The sequence below is a fragment of the Cherax quadricarinatus genome, chromosome 21 (genome assembly GCF_038502225.1).
Source record: "Cherax quadricarinatus isolate ZL_2023a chromosome 21, ASM3850222v1, whole genome shotgun sequence".
Classification (NCBI taxonomy): domain Eukaryota; kingdom Metazoa; phylum Arthropoda; class Malacostraca; order Decapoda; family Parastacidae; genus Cherax; species Cherax quadricarinatus.
In genome coordinates this window covers 45320914-45339245 of record NC_091312.1, presented here as the reverse complement: position 1 = coordinate 45339245, position 18332 = coordinate 45320914, and the positions used below count along the sequence as shown (strand labels likewise).

General features: G+C 41.4%; 1 protein-coding gene across 3 annotated transcripts in view; it reads right to left on the bottom strand.

Annotated features, from left to right (window-relative positions):
- LOC128689179 (nucleolar protein 16) overlaps window positions 1–9898 on the bottom strand; it is an 88246-nt gene extending 78348 nt beyond the window's left edge. Inside the window, exon 1 of one of the 3 annotated variants that reach the window (XM_070087417.1) lies at window positions 9740–9898. The gene's annotated coding sequence lies outside the window, so the exon portion shown is untranslated. Of the gene's footprint in view, window positions 1–9509; window positions 9652–9739 lie in introns of those variants that run through there. The other 2 variants (XM_070087420.1, XM_070087419.1) reach the window with 2 other exon arrangements.
- Window positions 9899–18332: the final 8434 nt, after the last annotated feature.

Here is an 18332-nt window from a genome sequence, read left to right as displayed (position 1 = left end):
GAGACAACCACAAATGATGACACAGGCATAGATGCAATACGGATAAGTGCTGCAAGGATGGCATACAATTCAGCAGTAAAAATACTAGCCGAAGATAGTAAATGCCCTCGTACGACGCTGTCCGGAAACACTGCTACGAATCCTACGCTGTCAGAAGACTTAGAGCCATCTGTGTACACAGCAATGGCATGAGAATGAGAGTGAAAGTGGCCAAGAAAAAGAGAGCGGGAAGCGACCGTAGACAGTTGGGCTTTCGAGCAAGGGAGAGAGAAAGAACAGACTCGAACAGCTGGAACTTCCCAGGGGGGTAGGGAAAGGTGAGATGCTACATGAACATAGAAAGGTGGTAATTGAAGAGAAGATAACAGCGAATGAAGGCAAAGAGAGAAGGGACGGAGTAAACAGGGGCGGCGAACAAATAAAGAATGTCTACTAATATCAGTGACCATTCTATAAATGGAAGGATTGCGGAGATCATGAGAGCGTACATAGTAGCGAAGGCAATGGGCATCACGGCGATTGGATAAGGATGGAACATTCGCTTCTGCATAGAGGCTCTCGACAGGGGAAGAGCGAAAAGCACCAAGGCATAAACGTAATCCTTGGTGATGAATGGGGTTAAGGCTAGAGAGAGTAGCAGGAGATGCCGCTGAATAGATCTGGTCACCATAATCAAGTTTCGATAAAATAAGGGTGGAATGTAGGCGAAGGAGGGTTCGACGATCAGCTCCCCATAAAAGACGAGCAAGGGTTTTAAGAAGGTTCAGCCGGCTGTGACAAGTTGCCTTCAGAGAGGTAATGTGAGGTTTCCAGGATAACCTACGATCAAAGAGGAGGCCCAGAAACTTGACTGTATCACGTTCAGGGATACGGGAGCCATAGAGGTACAAAGGATGATCGAAGATGACAGAGCGTCTAGTGAAAGTAATTTGGTGGGTTTTAGTGCTGGAAAATTTAAACCCACGTGTGGTGGCCCAATTGGAAACACGGTCGACTGCATGCTGGAGAGAAACTGTAATGAGGTGACAGTCAGCGCCTGCACAGGCAATAGCGAAGTCATCAACATAGAGTGATGACCAAATATTTGATGGAAGACTAGAGGCCAAATCATTAATAGCAAGGAGAAAAAGTGTTGTGCTCAGAACACATCCCTGGGGGACACCTTCAGCTTGGATAAAGTCCGGGGAGAGCACATTATTAACCCAAACACGGAAATGCCTGTCAGTTAAAAAGTTCTTAAGGAAGGATGGAAGATTGCCTCGAAGGCCTAAGGAGTGGGCTTGGGCTAAAATATTATACCGCCAAGTTGTGTCATATGCCTTCTCAAGGTCAAAAAATATGGCAATAACCGAGTGGTTATTCGCAAAGGCCTTACGAACATACGTATCCAAGCGTAGTAAGGGGTCTATGGTAGAACGTCCCTTACGAAAGCCATATTGACGAGTGGAGAGACTGTTGTGTGTCTCTAAATACCACACTAAACGTCTATTTACTAGGCGTTCCATCACTTTGCAAACTGCACTGGTAAGAGCAATGGGACGATAGTGGGAGGTTTCATGTCCCGTGTTTCACTGTAAACACCTGGTCCACACACCCCCCTACCTTTCCTAAAGCCTCCTTGTTCATCTGCTATCCTATTCTCCGTCTTACTCTTAATTCTTTCAATAATAGCTCTACCATACACTTTACCAGGTATACTCAATAGACTTGTCCCCCTATAACTTTTGCACTCTCTTTTGTCCCCTTTGCCTTTATACAGTGGACCCCCGCATAACGATGGCATCACATAGCGATTTTTCCGCATACCGATTACTTTTATCGCAAAATTTTTGCCGCGCATACCGATTAAAAACCCGCTTACCGATTTTCGTCCGAGACGCGTCCAATGTGCCCTCAGCCAGCCTCACATGTGCCGGCCGTCCCATTGTTTACCAGCCAGCCTCCGCGGTAACATCCAAGCATACACTCGGAATATTTCGTATTATTACAGTGTTTTCGGTGCTGTTTCTGGAAAATAAGTGACCATGGGCCCCAAGAAAGCTTCTAGTGCCAACCCTGTGGTAAAAAGGGTGAGAATTAGTATGGAAATTAAGAAAGATTTTGAAGGGTTTGGGGCTAACCCTGAGAAGCCTATGCCAGTTGTGGAATCCATTGTGCCTACTTCAAAGATTAAGGAAATGTGTGCACAGTGGGTTGAACTGCAAACCTTTATAGATGAAAATCACCCTGACACAGCTGTTGCAAGCCGTGCTGGTGACTATTTCAATGACAATGTTGTGGCCCATTTTAGACAAATCGTAAAGGAACGGGAGGTACAGAGCTCTATGGACAGATTTGTTGTGCGACAGAGGTCCAGTGACTCTGAAGCTGGTCCTAGTGGCATTAAAAGAAGAAGGGAAGTAACCCCGGAAAAGGACTTGCTACCTCAAGTCGTAATGGAAGGGGATTCCCCTTCTAAACAGTAAGAAGATAATGCTCTCCCCTCCTCCCATCCCATCAATCATCACCAGATCTTCAATAAAAGTAAGTGTCATTTAATTGTGCATGCCTTTTTCAGTTTGTGTGTATTAAAATTAACATTTCATGTGGTAAAAAAAAATTTTTTTCATACTTTTGGGCGTCTTGCACGGATTAATTTGATTTCCATTATTTCTTATGGGGAAAATTCATTCGCATAACGATTATTTCGCATAACGATGAGCCCTCTTGCACGGATTAAAATCGTTAACCGGGGGTCCACTGTACAGCGGAACTATGCATGGTCTCTGCCAATCCCTAGGTACCTTACCCTCTTCCATACATTTATTAAATAATAGCACCAACCACTCCAGAACTATATCCCCATCTGCTTCTAACATTTCTATCTTTATCCCATCAATCCCAGCTGCCTTACCCCCTTTCATTTTACCTACTGTCTCACGAACTTCCCCCACACTCACAACTGGCTCTTCCTAACTCCTACAAGATGTTATTCCTCCTTGCCCAATACATGAAATCACAGCTTCCCTATCTTCATCAACATTTAACAGTTCTTCAAAATATTCCCTCCATCTTCCCAATACCTTTAACTCTCCATTTAATAACTCTCCTCTCCTATTTTTAACTGACAAATCCACTTGTTCTCTAGACTTCCTTAACTTGTTAATCTCACTCCAAAACTTTTTCTTATTTTCAACAAAATTTGTTGATGTTAGGTAAGACACACACATGCAACAGTTAGGTATCTTCATTTCGAAACATTTCGCCTACACAGTAGGCTTCTTCAGTCGAGTACAGAAAAGTTGATAGAAGCAGAAGACGTGAAAACGATGTAATCAGTCCATCACCCTTGAAGTTTTGAGGTGGTTAGTCCCTCAGTCTGGAGAAGAATATTGTTCCATAGGCTGAAACAATATTTGCTCTCTTTTTACATTGCTTCACCACTCTCTGTCATTTAATAAGAGGTTAATATCAGGATCAATGTTTGCAATCATATGATTAAAGCAGGATTAAGGATGTATATATAACAGAAAAGATACTATTAACTATTAATAAGCTGATATAATGACTATGACAAGTATTAAATTTTTTTTTTTTTGTATGTTATGAGTTTTCTCAATTTTTATCAGTTTTATGCCAGTAATGTCCTTACCATTTACCACCTGTAAGTTAGAGCATATTTACTTTCATCCTAGGTAGTAGGTTGATAGCAACCACCCAGGGAGGTAGTACTACTATCCGACCAAGTGACTTGTAAAACAGAAGCCTGCATTTGTTTTACATGATGGTAGGATTGCTGGTGTCTTTCTTCTGTCTCATAAACAAGCAAGCTTTCAGGTATGTCTTGCTACTTCTACTTACACTTAGGTCACACTACATATGCATTTACAAGCATATATATACACACTCCTCTGTATTTTCTTCTATTTTCTTACTATTTCTTATTCTTGTTTATTTCCTCTCATCTCCATGAGGAAGTGGAACAGAATTCTTCCTCTTTAAGTCATGCATGTCGTAAGAGACGACTAACATGCCAGAAGCAAGGGGCTAGTAACTCCTTTTCCTGTATACATTACTAAAGAGAAACTTTTGTTTTTCTTTTTAAGCCACCCTGCCTCGGTGGGATATGGCTGGTTTGTTGAAAGATGAAGAAAGACAAGTATTAAATCAATATTGCACACTTTTAGGATTCAATATTGCACTGGAGGTAATATGAAAATTTATAAAAGGTAGTACAAAGTACTGGTATGCAGAGAACTATTATAAAAGAATACAGAGAGACTAAACAAATAATGATACAAAAATATAAAATGGACTGATAGTAAATATGGTATTAAACAAATTTAAACAGTAAGATTTGACTTACAGCACAAAATGCAAGCACAAGAATGGTACACAATATCGACAAGATGAAATTGAGACACATGTGCAACACCTGGGTATCTTTATTGTAGACATTTTGCCATCCAGTGGCTTTATCAATACAAAGTCCAGGACATAATTTGAATACAGTAGAGCTATATACAAAAGATGAGGTAATCAGTTCCTCAGCCTTGGAGTTGGTTCGAAGAGCACTGTAGTCGTGGAGGTTCTGGAGCAAAGGCAAGGAGCCTGGCGCTTATATACTAACGTCAGGCGGAAAGGGGATGTGTAGCAGACAAGGGCAAAGTCACTGGTAGGCGAGATTCCTCAGTGGAAGTAGGTCCTACCCAAAGAGATGGGTTAGTTGTAGTAGTAGTTGTCGTAGCTGGGAAGGTTATGTGCATGTCCTCAGAATCAAGATTCCATGATGTTGCAATCTCTGATGAGTTGTACAAGAATGGTATACAATGCCAACAACATGAAATTAAGACACATGTGCAACACCTGGGTATCTTTATTGTAGAAGTTTTGCCATCCAGTGGCTTTATCAATACAAATTCCAGGACATAATTTGAATACAGTAGAACTATATACAGAAGATGAGGTAATCAGTCCCTCAGCCTTGGAGTTGGTTCGAAGAGCACCGTAGTCATGGAGGTTCTGGAGCAGAGGACACGTACATAACCTTCTTCACAGCTATGACAACTACTACTACAACTAACGCATCTCTTTGGGTAGGACCTACTTCCACTGGGAAATTCTGCCTACCAGTGACTATCCCCTCATCTGCTACATGTCCCCTTTTCACTTGATGTTAGTATATAAGCACCAGGCTCCTTGCCTCTACTCCAGAACCTCCACGACTACGGTGCTCTTTGCACCAACTCCAAGGCTGAGGGACTGATTACCTCATCTTCTGTATACAGTTCTACTGTCTTCAAATTATGTCCTGGAATTTGTATTGATAAGCCACTGGATGGTGAAACGTCTACAATAAAGATACCCAGACGTTGCACATGTGTCTTAATTTCAAACTGTAAGCAAGTAATAGAATAAAAAAAATAAAAACATATGATATGAGGTAGTTGGTACTAACTAATAAAAGATAGTGCAAGGATCTGTTAAGGACTAATCGGTTAATCAGTCTCGGTAAGATCAGCATCCCTAAGGAAGTTGAAGAGTTTATGATTAGTCATGATTTACAGTCCCAATAATTGAATCAGGTCTAGTAAAAGCTCATGAAACAGACTGTGGGGTATAGGGGAATCTTACCCATCCTCACGAAAATTGGAAAAATTTAATATTTGTTAATTTTAGGTCGATTTCAATCTACTTCTGGTACTGATACCTATGAAATTCATCTCTATTTTAGTACAGTAGAACCCCCATATCCACTGATTGGTTATCTGCAGTTTCAGTTTTCCTCAGTTTACTGTGGCTCAAAAATACCTCTTAATTTTGCATAATAATGGTCACAAAGCACAAAAATCGAGAAGCTGGCAGTTCAAAGCCTAATATAAGCTTCCCATCAGTGAAAAAGTGATAATTCTCCACTTATTGTGTATAATTTATCAGTTAAACTTTATAATACAGCCTCTCCTCACTTAACGCCAGAGTTCCATTCCTAACACTGCGTCGATAAATGAATTCGTCACTAAATGAGGAGCATAATATAATGATATTGGGTTTATGTCAACCATCTTTGATATTGTTTTCATGTCACCCATGCACCATTTATAACATTTTTAGTACAGTGGACCCCCGCATAACGCTATTAATCCGTTCCTGAGAGCTCAATGTTAAGCGAAATTATCGTTATGCGAATTAATTTTCCCATAAGAAATAATGGAAATCAAATCCGTGCAAGACACCCAAAAGTATGAAAAAAAGAATTTTACCACATGAAATATTAATTTTAATACACACAAACTTAAGAAAACATGCACAGTTACATGACACTTACCTTTATTGAAGATGTGGTGATGATTGATGGGATGGGAGGAGGGGAGACTAGATGGTTTTAGTGTTTAGAAGGGGAATCCCCTTCCATTAGGACTTGAGGTGTCAAGTCCTTTTCCGGGGTTGCTTCCCTTCTTCTTTTAATGCCACTAGGACCAGCTTCAGAGTCACTGGACTTCTGTTAGGTAAGACACAACCTGTCGGTATTTTATACCATTTTAATGTTCACTGGACTTCTGTCGCACAACATATCTGTCCATAGTGGCCTGTACCTCTCGTTCCTTTATGACTTTCCTAAAGTGTTTCACAACAGTGTCAGTGTAATAGTCACAAGCACGGCTTGCAATAGCTGCCTGAGGGTGATTTTCATCCATGAAGGTTTGCACTTCAAGCCACTTTGCACAGATTTCCTTAATCTTTGAAGTAGGCAACTTCTTCAATTTCTCTCTCCCCTCCTCCAAAGCAATTTCCTCAGGTGTGGCCTCTTGCTGTTGAAGTTGATCTAGCAGCTCATCAGTGGTTAGTTCTTCATTGTCCTCCTCCACCAACTCTTCCACATCCTCCCCACTAACCCCCAACCCCAAGGACTTCCCCAATGCCACAACTGATTCCTCAACTGGCATACTCCTCTCAGGGTTAGCCTCAAATCCTTCAAAATCCCTTTGGTCTACACATTCTGGCCACAGTTTCTTCCAAGCAGAGTTCAAGGTCCTCTTAGTCACTTCCTCCCAAGCCTTACCTATAAGGTTTACACAATTGAGGATATTAAAGTGATCTCTCCAAAACTCTCTTAGAGTCAATTGAGTTTCTGAGGTCACTACAAAGCACCTTTCAAACAGAGCTTTTGTGTACAGTTTTTTGAAGTTTGCAATAACCTGCTGGTCCATGGGCTGCAGGAGAGGAGTGGTATTAAGAGGCAAAAACTTGACCTTAATGAAGCTCATGTCCCCACAAAGTCGCTCTGCCACGTCTGTAGGATGACCAGGGGCATTGTCTAACACCAGGAGGCACTTAAGGTCTAATTTCTTTTCAGTTAGGTAATTTTTCACAGTGGGGGCAAATGCTTGGTGTAACCAGTCATAGAAAAAGTCCCTAGTGACCCATGCCTTATTGTTTGCCCTCCTCAGCACACACAAATTAGCCTTGAGGATATTCTTTTGCCTGAACGCTCTGGGAGTTTCAGAGTGATACACTAATAAAGGCTTCACTTTGCAATCACCACTAGCATTGGCACACATGAGAAGAGTAAGCCTGTCTTTCATAGGCTTATGTCCTGGGAGTGCCTTTTCCTCCTGAGTAATGTAGGTCCTGCTTGGCATTTTCTTCCAAAACAGGCCTGTTTCATCACAATTAAACACTTGTTCAGGTTTCAGTCCTTCACTGTCTATGTACTCCTTGAATTCATGCACATATTTTTCAGCTGCTTTTTGGTCCGAACTGGCAGCCTCACCATGCCTTATCACTATGTATGCCACTACGCCTCTTAAACCTCTCAAACCAACCTTTGATGGCTTTAAATTCACTCACATCATCACTAGTTGCAGGCATTTTTCTAATTAAATCCTCGTGCAACTTTCTAGCCTTTTCACTTATGATCGCTTGAGAGATGCTATCTCCTGCTATCTGTTTTTCGTTTATCCACACCAATAACAGTCTCTCAACATCTTCTATCACTTGCGATCTCTGTTTCGAAAGCACAGTTAAACCTTTGGCAAGAACAGCTTCCTTGATTGCTGTTCTCTTGGACATAATAGAAGCGATGGTTGATTGGGGTTTGCTATACAACCTGGCCAGCTCGGAGACACGCACTCCACTTTCATACTTAGCAATGATCTCTTTCTTCATCTCCACAGTAATTCTCACCCTTATTCCTGTAGGGTTGGCACTAGAAGCTTTCTTGGGGCCCATGGTCACTTATTTTTCAGGTGAAATCACTATAAAAAGGCTGTAATAATACGAAATGTTCCAATTGTATACTTGAATGTTACCGCGGAAGCTGGCTTGTAAACAATGCCACTGACAGAACAAGTGAGGCTGGCTCAGGCCGCATGGACGTGTCTCGGACGAATCGCGTTGAGCGAATTTTTTAGCACTACACGAGGCAAAATTTTAGCGATAAAATGTATCGCTATGCGGATTTAACACTATGCGATGCCAACGTTATGCGGGGGTCCACTGTATACATATTTTGAAATGTTTATACAATAGTGTACTGTACATTGTAATAAAAAGAATAGAGGATATCAGCTCTACTGGTCAGAGAGCCTGTCCTAAGTCTGAGTTGTCAGTAAATGAGTACGTCACTAAGTTAGGAGAGGCTGTAGGTATGATCTTTCAACGTGCCGGCCGTATCCCACCGAGGCGGGGTGGCCCAAAAAGAAAAACAAAAGTTTCTCTTTTTAACTTTAGTAATATATACAGGAGAAGGGGTTACTACCCCCTTGCTCCCGGCATTTTAGTCACCTCTTACAACACACATGGCTTACGGAGGAAGAATTCTGTTCCATTTCCCCATGGAGATAAGCAGAAATAAACAAGAACAAGAACTAGTAAGAAGATAGAAGAAAACCCAGAGGTGTGTGTATATATATGCTTGTACATATATGTGTAGTGTGACCTAAGTGTAAGTACAGTAACAAACAGTACATGAAATATTGCATGTTTATGAGACAGAAAAAAAGACACCAGCAATCCTACCATCATGTAAAACAGGTATAGCATTTTCACAATTGAGTCATTTGTGCTTTTGTTTTTCCTGAAGCCAAATTGGCAGGGCTTGAGGATTTTTGTGCTGTATAGCCCTTGTGGCTTAGCGCTTCTTTTTTATTATAATAATAATAATAATAATGAGGATTTTTGTGCTGTTATAAAGGAGTATAATCTCTTGTGCACGAGTTTCTTGAAGATTTTGGATAGGAACAGCAAGTTTGATATTATCCTGTAGTTGTTTTGGTGTAACCTTTCCTAACTTGAGTAGTGTGTCTAGTGCTGCTCTCTAGTGATTTGTTAAAGAGGATTGAAATAATGGGCGAAATAACATATTCCTCTCGTGTGTAATGGCGGGACTTGAGTCAGATTTACTGATTTATTTTTATGTGACTTAATAATTGTGGTGACTTGTGTGGGCTCGGTTGGTGCAACATAGATGGAAGTTGGTCAATTCCAGTTTAATTTAGTGGCGAGATTTGAACCTAGCAGTAAGTAGGTACCTGGGTTAGTCACCTGGTGTGGGTGGCATCCTGGGGGAACAAGACTAAAGGACCACAATGGATATAAGCCAAGACAGTCCTGGATGACGCACCAAATCTTATTTTATCTTATCTTAAGCAGCCAACTGGGTGGGGTGGGGGGCGAAACGTTTCCTCGGTATGTTCAACTCTGCACGTGTCTGCCCTTACTGTATCACAGCTCCCTGGTCACCCTCAACACAAATTATTACCTTCAAAGTTCACCCAATAAATGTTAATACAGCAGGAACAGTAGCAGGAGCAGCAGGAACAGTGGTATGAGCAGCAGGATCAGCAGCAGGTGCAGGACCCTCGTGTGTACAGTGTTATTAACACGTTCCTGAGCGTTAGCAGGAGGTGACGTCACTACCTACACCACTTCCTCAGCACCACAAGGAGAACATCACTATGTTGTTTACTTTTCATAATAATAATAATAATAATAATAATAATAATAATATTATTATTATTATTATTATTATTATTATTATTATTATTATTATTATTATAATTATTATTATTATTATTATTATTATTATTATTATTATTATTATTATTATTATTATTATTATTATTATTATTATTATTATTATTATTATTATTGTTGTTATTATTATTAATCGATAAGGAAAACATACGAAGTCTCCCTTATTATCAACGCACTAAAAAACAAGGCAGGAGATTTAAATACCTTACCACCCTTTATATACAAAAAAGTGTCACAAGTACTATCACCAATCATTGCAACACTCTTTAACAAATCCATTGAATCCTCCACCTTCCCTACAGTTCTCAAAATAGCAAGGGTCACCCCGATCCATAAAGGAGGAGACCAAACAGAGTTGAATAACTATAGGCCAATATCCAACTTACACCCTCTCTCAAAAATCTTCGAAAAATTAATTCATAAACGAATCTACTCCTACCTCATCTCCCAAAACTTTCTCAACCCCTGCCAATTTGGATTCAGGCCTAATAAAAATACTAATGATGCTATTATACACATGCTAGAACATATATACACTGCAATAGAGAAAAAAGAAGTCCCACTGGGGATCTTCATTGACTTACGTAAAGCTTTTGATACAGTTGACCATGACTTGCTCCACGTAAAATTGTCACACTATGGTATAAGAGGGCACTCCCTCAACTACCTCAAGTCATACCTCAGCAACAGAAGCCAATATGTGTACGCAAATGGGGCAAGCTCTTCCGCACAACCAATTACAGTTGGTGTCCCACAGGGAAGTGTCCTTGGCCCTCTTCTCTTTCTCCTATACATAAATGACCTACCAAATGCTTCGCAATTACTCAAACCCACACTTTTTGCAGATGACACTACATACATCTTCTCTCACCCGAGCCCAGTCACACTAGCCAATACTGTAAACACCGAATTACAGAAAATATCTACCTGGATGAGGACTTACAAACTTACACTAAACATCGACAAAACCTACTTCATTCAGTTTGGTAACAGAGCTACAGATGTACCTCTTAACATAACGATAAACGGATCACCTATCACAAAGCTAACAGAGGGAAAATTCTTAGGAATCCACCTTGATAATAGACTCAAATTTCATACACATATACAACAAATTTCTAAGAAAATTTCCAAGACTGTAGGCATACTATCGAAGATACGGTACTATGTTCCACAGTCAGCCCTCCTGGCCCTATATCACTCTCTTATTTACCCCTATCTCACCTATGGAATTTGTGCATGGGGCTCAACAACAATTAACCATCTCAGACCACTAATTACCCAACAAAAGGCTGCAGTTAGAATGATAACAAATTCTCACTACAGGCAGCAGTTTTTTTAGTTTAATATGTTTATTATGCACCCCATACCCATCCTGTGGGCGATACATAATGGGTCCAGGGACTGGGCCTCAAAGTTTTGATAGCTGAGCAAGTTACAGAGGTAATGAATTCACAATTTACAAAGGTAATGAACTCACAATTTACAAAGGTAATGAACTCCAGGTAGGTCTAGTCATAATCATGACAAGTTACAAAGGTATTTACAGATTACAGAGGTACACAATGGGTCCAGGGACCGGGCTCCAAAGTTTTGATGGCTGAACTAGGTACAAGGTAATGAACTCACAAGTTACAGGCAGCACACTCCACCAATATTCAAAACACTCAACCTACTCACCATACAAAACATCCATACTTATTACTGCACCTATTACATACATAGAACACTTAACTCTGATATTAACCCTCCCCTCAAACATCTCCTTACCAACCTCAACAGAACACATGACCATAATACAAGGCACAGATCACTCTTTGATGTTCCTCGTGTCCATCTCACGCTATGCAAAAACTCAATGCACATAAAAGGCCCTAAAATATGGAATTCATTACCTGTAAATATAAAAGAAACACTACCTGTTTATAAATTCAAGTCTCTTCTCAAAGATCACTTACTCACCCAAAACCAAATAAATACTGAATAACTGAACCTTATAAATTGTATATCCTAAATGTTACTCACAATTATATCACATAAATGTTAAACCTAGGACCCAATCTAACTTTGTTATTTTTTAAATACACTACCTAACAGAATACTCCATTCTACTGAATGTACAACAATGCATGCAACCATATGACCTGTCTTTGTAATACTCATTTGTGCTTTATAGTTATCTGTTTACAATAATGTCTTATCACTGATTTCATCATTACTTAGTTAATCTTAAGTTAATTTTAAGCCAGCCCGTAATGCTATGCATATAAGTGGCTTTGGCATGCTGCTCTTACCTGTATTTTTTTGTACCTCTGTATGTATGCTTAAATTACTAAATAAATAAATAAATACCATATAAAAATAGGTCATTAGAACTGCAGCTGAAACCTCTTGGTGTTCCAAAACCAACTAACTTCCATAATAATCATACCTCCTTTAAAAATCACACCTACTACAATGATCCTAAACTTCGAACACTGAAATGCACTGCTTGTAAACTAAGCCTAGCCTATAGAAAATATCATACCCCTGAAATGCTGAAGCTCTTTCAAATTTATCATTACAAGAACAGGCCTACTGGCCCATGCCAGGCAGGTCCATGTCACCCGCCGGCTTAGACCAATGACCCACCTTATCAGGTCAAATCCACTTAAGGAAGGATAACAGCATCAGGCCCACTAGCACAAGCTAGTCAGGTCCAGCTCACACCCTCCCACACCTACTCATTACATTATGTATTTATCCAACCTATTTTTAAAACTACACAACGTTTTAGCTTCTATGACGGTACTCGGGAGTTTCTTCCACTCATTCAAAACTCTATTACCAAACCAGTGCTTTCCTATATCCTTCCTGAATCTGAATTTTTCCAACTTAAAACCGTTACTGCGAGTCCTGTCTAGGCTAGATATTTTCAGCAGGAGGGGTGTTAATGTTGCAGTTTAAAAACTGTAGTGTAAAGCACCCTTCTGGCAAGACAGTGATGGAGTGAATGATGGTGAAAGTTTTTCTTTTTCGGGCCACCCTGCCTTGGTGGGAATCGGCCAGTGTGATAATAAAATAAAATAAAATTTACATCCCCTTTATTTATTCCTGTTTTCCATTTATACTTCTCAATCATATCCCCCCTAATTCTACACCTTTCTAGATAGTGCAGATTCAGGGCCCTCAGTCTATCCTCATAGGGAAGATTTCTGATATATAGGATCAACTTTGTCATCCTCCGTTGTACGTTTTCCAGTGCATTTATATCCATTCTGTAATACGGTGACCAAAACTGTGCAGCATAATCTAAATGAGGCCTAACCAAAGTTTTGGTCTCCATGCCGCTCAGTTCTGGTCATAATGCCGCTCAGTTTTGGTCTTAATTCTGCTCGGTGTTGGTCTCCTTACTACAGGATGGATATAGACACAAACAGAGAAGAATGAAGATAGACTTCGAGTCTTGAATCTCCACTCTCTGGAGAGACGTAGAATAATGGGAGATATTTGATTATTTTATTATAACGTACAATATGCGTCAGTATGTTTTAAACTCCAATCCGTACCTACTCTCTGTCTTTTTGCTTGACGCTTATAGTGGGCTGAAGAATCATCTCTTGCCAATGTCCAGCAATAGTCTGTAAGTATTCATTTTTCCATGGTTGAAATATCTTGGTGAAACCTTTCACCATGTTCCTGGAGTTTACCTGGAGAGAGTTCCGGGGGTCAACGCCCCCGCGGCCCGGTCTGTGACCAGGCCTCCTGGTGGATCAGAGCCTGATCAACCAGGCTGTTACTGCTGGCTGCACGCAAACCAACGTACGAGCCACAGCCCGGCTGGTCAGGTACCGACTTTAAGTGCTTGTCCAGTGCCAGCTTGAAGACTGCCAGGGGTCTGTTGGTAATCCCCCTTATGCATGCTGGGAGGCAGTTGAACAGTCTCGGGCCCCTGACACTTATTGTATGGTCTCTTAACGTGCTAGTTACACCCCTGCTTTTCATTGGGGTGATGTTGCATCGTCTGCCAAGTCTTTTGCTTTCGTTGTGAGTGATTTTCGTGTGCAAGTTCGGTACTAGTCCCTCTAGGATTTTCCTGGAGTTTACCTGGAGAGAGTTCCGGGGGTCAACGCCCCCGCGGCCCAGTCTGTGACCAGGCCTCCTGGTGGATCAGAGCCTGATCAACCAGGCTGTTGCTGCTGGCTGCACGCAAACCAACGTACGAGCCACAGCCCGGCTGATCCGGAACTGACTTTAGGTGCTTGTCCAGTGCCAGCTTGAAGACTGCCAGGGGTCTGTTGGTAATCCCCCTTATGTGTGCTGGGAGGCAGTTGAACAGTCTCGGGCCCCTGACACTTATTGTATGGTCTCTTAACGTGCTAGTGACACCCCTGCTTTTCATTGGGGGGATGGTGCATCGTCTGCCAAGTCTTTTGCTTTCGTAGTGAGTGATTTTCGTGTGCAAGTTCGGTACTAGTCCCTCTAGGATTTTCCAGGTGTATATAATCATGTATCTCTCCCTCCTGCGTTCCAGGGAATACAGGTTTAGGAACCTCAAGCGCTCCCAATAATTGAGGTGTTTTATCTCCGTTATGCGCGCCGTGAAAGTTCTCTGTACATTTTCTAGGTCGGCAATTTCACCTGCCTTGAAAGGTGCTGTTAGTGTGCAGCAATATTCCAGCCTAGATAGAACAAGTGACCTGAAGAGTGTCATCATGGGCTTGGCCTCCCTAGTTTTGAAGGTTCTCATTATCCATCCTGTCATTTTTCTAGCAGATGCGATTGATACAATGTTATGGTCCTTGAAGGTGAGATCCTCCGACTTGATCACTCCCAGGTCTTTGACGTTGGTGTTTCGCTCTATTTTGTGGCCAGAATTTGTTTTGTACTCTGATGAAGATTTAATTTCCTCATGTTTACCATATCTGAGTAATTGAAATTTCTCATCGTTGAACTTCATATTGTTTTCTGCAGCCCACTGAAAGATTTGGTTGATGTCCGCCTGGAGCTTTGCAGTGTCTGCAATGGAAGACACTGTCATGCAGATTCGGGTGTCATCTGCAAAGGAAGACACGGTGCTGTGGCTGACATCCTTGTCTATGTCGGATATGAGGATGAGGAACAAGATGGGAGCGAGTACTGTGCCTTGTGGAACAGAGCTTTTCACCGTAGCTGCCTCGGACTTTACTCTGTTGACGACTACTCTTTGTGTTCTGTTTGTGAAGAAATTATAGATCCATCTACCAACTTTTCCTGTTATTCCTTTAGCACTAACTGCCCCACAGTTCGCAGGAAAAAAGTCTAAATGTTAGTCCAAAGAGTGGATCTGAAGTGACATAGTACATCCCATGTTCTTGTAAGCCTTGATGAGGTTTTCCATCAATTCTTTATAGTTGCCTTCCCTTCTGTTTCCGATAAATCCCTTCGCCACTAACTTGAATGCTTCCCAGCAGCTTTTTCTCCCCATGAAAGTCTGATTCAAAGTCACCATCAAGAAGCTCCCAAATCTGAGGACCATTGAAGACTCCCTCTCTTATCTTAGCGTCGTTCAGCGAGGGGAATTTTGATATTAAATACTTGAAACCCTGACCGGATTTGTCCATAGTTTTTACAAAGTTTTTCATGAGTCCCAGTTTTATATGTAGTGGTGGTAGCAAAATTTTGTTTGGTTCAATGAGAGGTGGATGTTGAACATTTTTCATCCCAGACTCCAATGATTGACGAGGTGATCAGTCTCTCATGATGTAGTGGGAACCTCTTGCATGGCTATCCCATTCACATATTATAAGTTTAAAATGTGTTTGACTAAGAAAATCACCAACCTTTCACCTCAAAATATAAACTTGCACATCACAACCACCTTCTATGACTGCTGGAACAATAATGAAGGGCAGTGAGACTGTGAGTGTGGTAAGAAACACACTGCCGCAAGCCTGTTGGAACCTGTTGTGACACGTAGGTGTACATTGAAAAGTAGAGCTAGCAAGCAATTTTAACCATAATATTCCTTTTCAGTGACCTAAAATTAGTTGGAAATTGCTACTCTGGTCTCGGAAGCATTTTGGTTGTTGGCCAGTGTTATCTTTACTGAGAAAACAGATACTTAACGGGCGTCCTCCTCGATTGACAGGTGCAGTCCGCAGGATCCAGTTGCATGATAGGTCTCGACTAGAATATGTAACGAGATACAGGTATCTAGGCTTTGAGGTCCTATTACTTGGACCTGTTGTAACAAGACTTTGTCGCCAATACAAAGACAGGCTGAGAGCACTTAGAGTTGTGACAGGTTTTCATCCCGGGTATAGTGCAAATGTTAAAATTGTGAGGAATATATATTTTGCCTATATTAGATCATTGGTTGATTATGCCGCACCCCTACTTGCTCTTATGTCTGATTGGAAACTTGAAGGGCAGGAAAAACTGCAGAACGAAGCAATGAGGATCATCTTAGGGTGCCCTCGTACTGTCAAAATTCTAATTATGCGGAAAGAACTTGACATTCCAAGCATCAGAGATCGCGTCACTGAAAGAAATGTCCTCACTCGGGTCAATATTCTCAGGTAAACCCATCCGAACCCTTACACAGAAGCCCTCCAAACTTTCTTCAGCACTGCTGAACACTCCTCCAGATGATCATAAAAACTGGGACTGACCTCCGAATAAACCAGATACATTATCAATGTCAAGTAAGGCAACAGCGGCACTTCCCCCTCCATGGAATATTACCCCATTCCAACCCACTATCCCTCCCAAAATTTCCTAAATCCCAACCAAAGCTTCACCTTGAAGCCAAGCAGGATGCCTTAAGCTGTACTGATAACTTATTCACACAGCACACTCTTTCACAAATTATTTATGTTAATGGTTCTGTTCATCAATCCACTGGTGCAGCTGGTAGTGCTGCTGTATAGAAACTGGAGTACGCATCAATAATTGCGCCTCTACCCTTCAAACAGAACTGTTCACCATACTCCTTGCACTCAAATGCGTTCATGTATCTAAGGCTGACACTTTAAATGTAACTGATTCCCTATCATCCATAAATGCTTTCAACTCCTTAAGTATGAATTGTGGCACGCTTGTATCAAAAGTCAGACACAGGTATGGTAGGATTCTAGACTGTGCAGCCGAAGTGAAGCTCCCGCTTCACACACGGAGGGCCCGGGTTCGATTCCCGGCGGGTGGAAACATTTCGACACGTTTCCTTACACCTGTTGTCCTGTTCACCTAGCAGTAAATAGGTACCTGGGTGTTAGTCGACTGGTGTGGGTCACATCCTGGGGGACAAGATTAAGGACCCCAATGGAAATAAATTAGACAGTCCTCGATGACGCACTGACTTTCTTGGGTTATCCTGGGTGGCTAACCCTCCGGGGTTAAAAATCCGAACGAAATCTTATCTTATCTTAATTGGTTAAGTTATACACCTTCAAAGAGGGAGTTGATTACAGTCTTGGGCTGTCAGTTAGCAGTCTGAGAACAATAATACGAAAAGAACTTTAACTGGACTTGATTGACCTAAGACTGAGGGAGACTGACACCAGTCAGTCCACCTATCATCATTCTATCTCGCAGGAGCAGCCACATGTCTATAGTGCATCCAACAAAATAAGCAGACTCTTGGATGTCGTTACGGCCCGACTCCGGCTGGGATACAAGTATTTTTGGCAGGTTAAATCACCACTACCAGATATAGACCAAACGAAATGTAAATTTTTTCTGATGGACAGTTGTCATACCTTGCCTCACTATGTTCTGGAATGCCAAAAAATTAATGAATTCAGAGACTACTCACTCAAAAATGTTCAAGAAATGGCAAAGTATTTTATCCACAGTGTTATATTACAGACCATTCTGGAAAAAATACCTTGACTTTGTTCACTACAGATAAAACATTACCAGTGTGTGTGTGTGTGTGTGCTCACCTATTTGTGGTTGCAGGGGTCGAGTCATAGCTCCTGGCCCCGCCTCTTCACTGATTGCTACTAAGTCCTCTCTCTCCCTGCTCCATGAGCTTTATCATACCTCGCCTTAAAACTATGTATGGTTCCAGCCTCAACTACATCACTTTCTAGGCTATTCCATGGCCTGACTACTCTATGACTGAAGAAATACTTCCTAACATCCCTTTGATTCATCTGAGTCTTCAATTTCCAATTGTGACCTCTTGTGTCTGTGTCCCATCTCTGGAACATCCCGTCTTTGTCCACCTTGTCTATTCCGCGCAGTATTTTACATGTTGTTATCATGTCTCCCCTGACCCTCCTGTCCTCCAGTGTCGTCAGGCCGATTTCCCTCAACCTTTCTTCGTAGAACAACCCCCTTAGCTCTGGGACTAG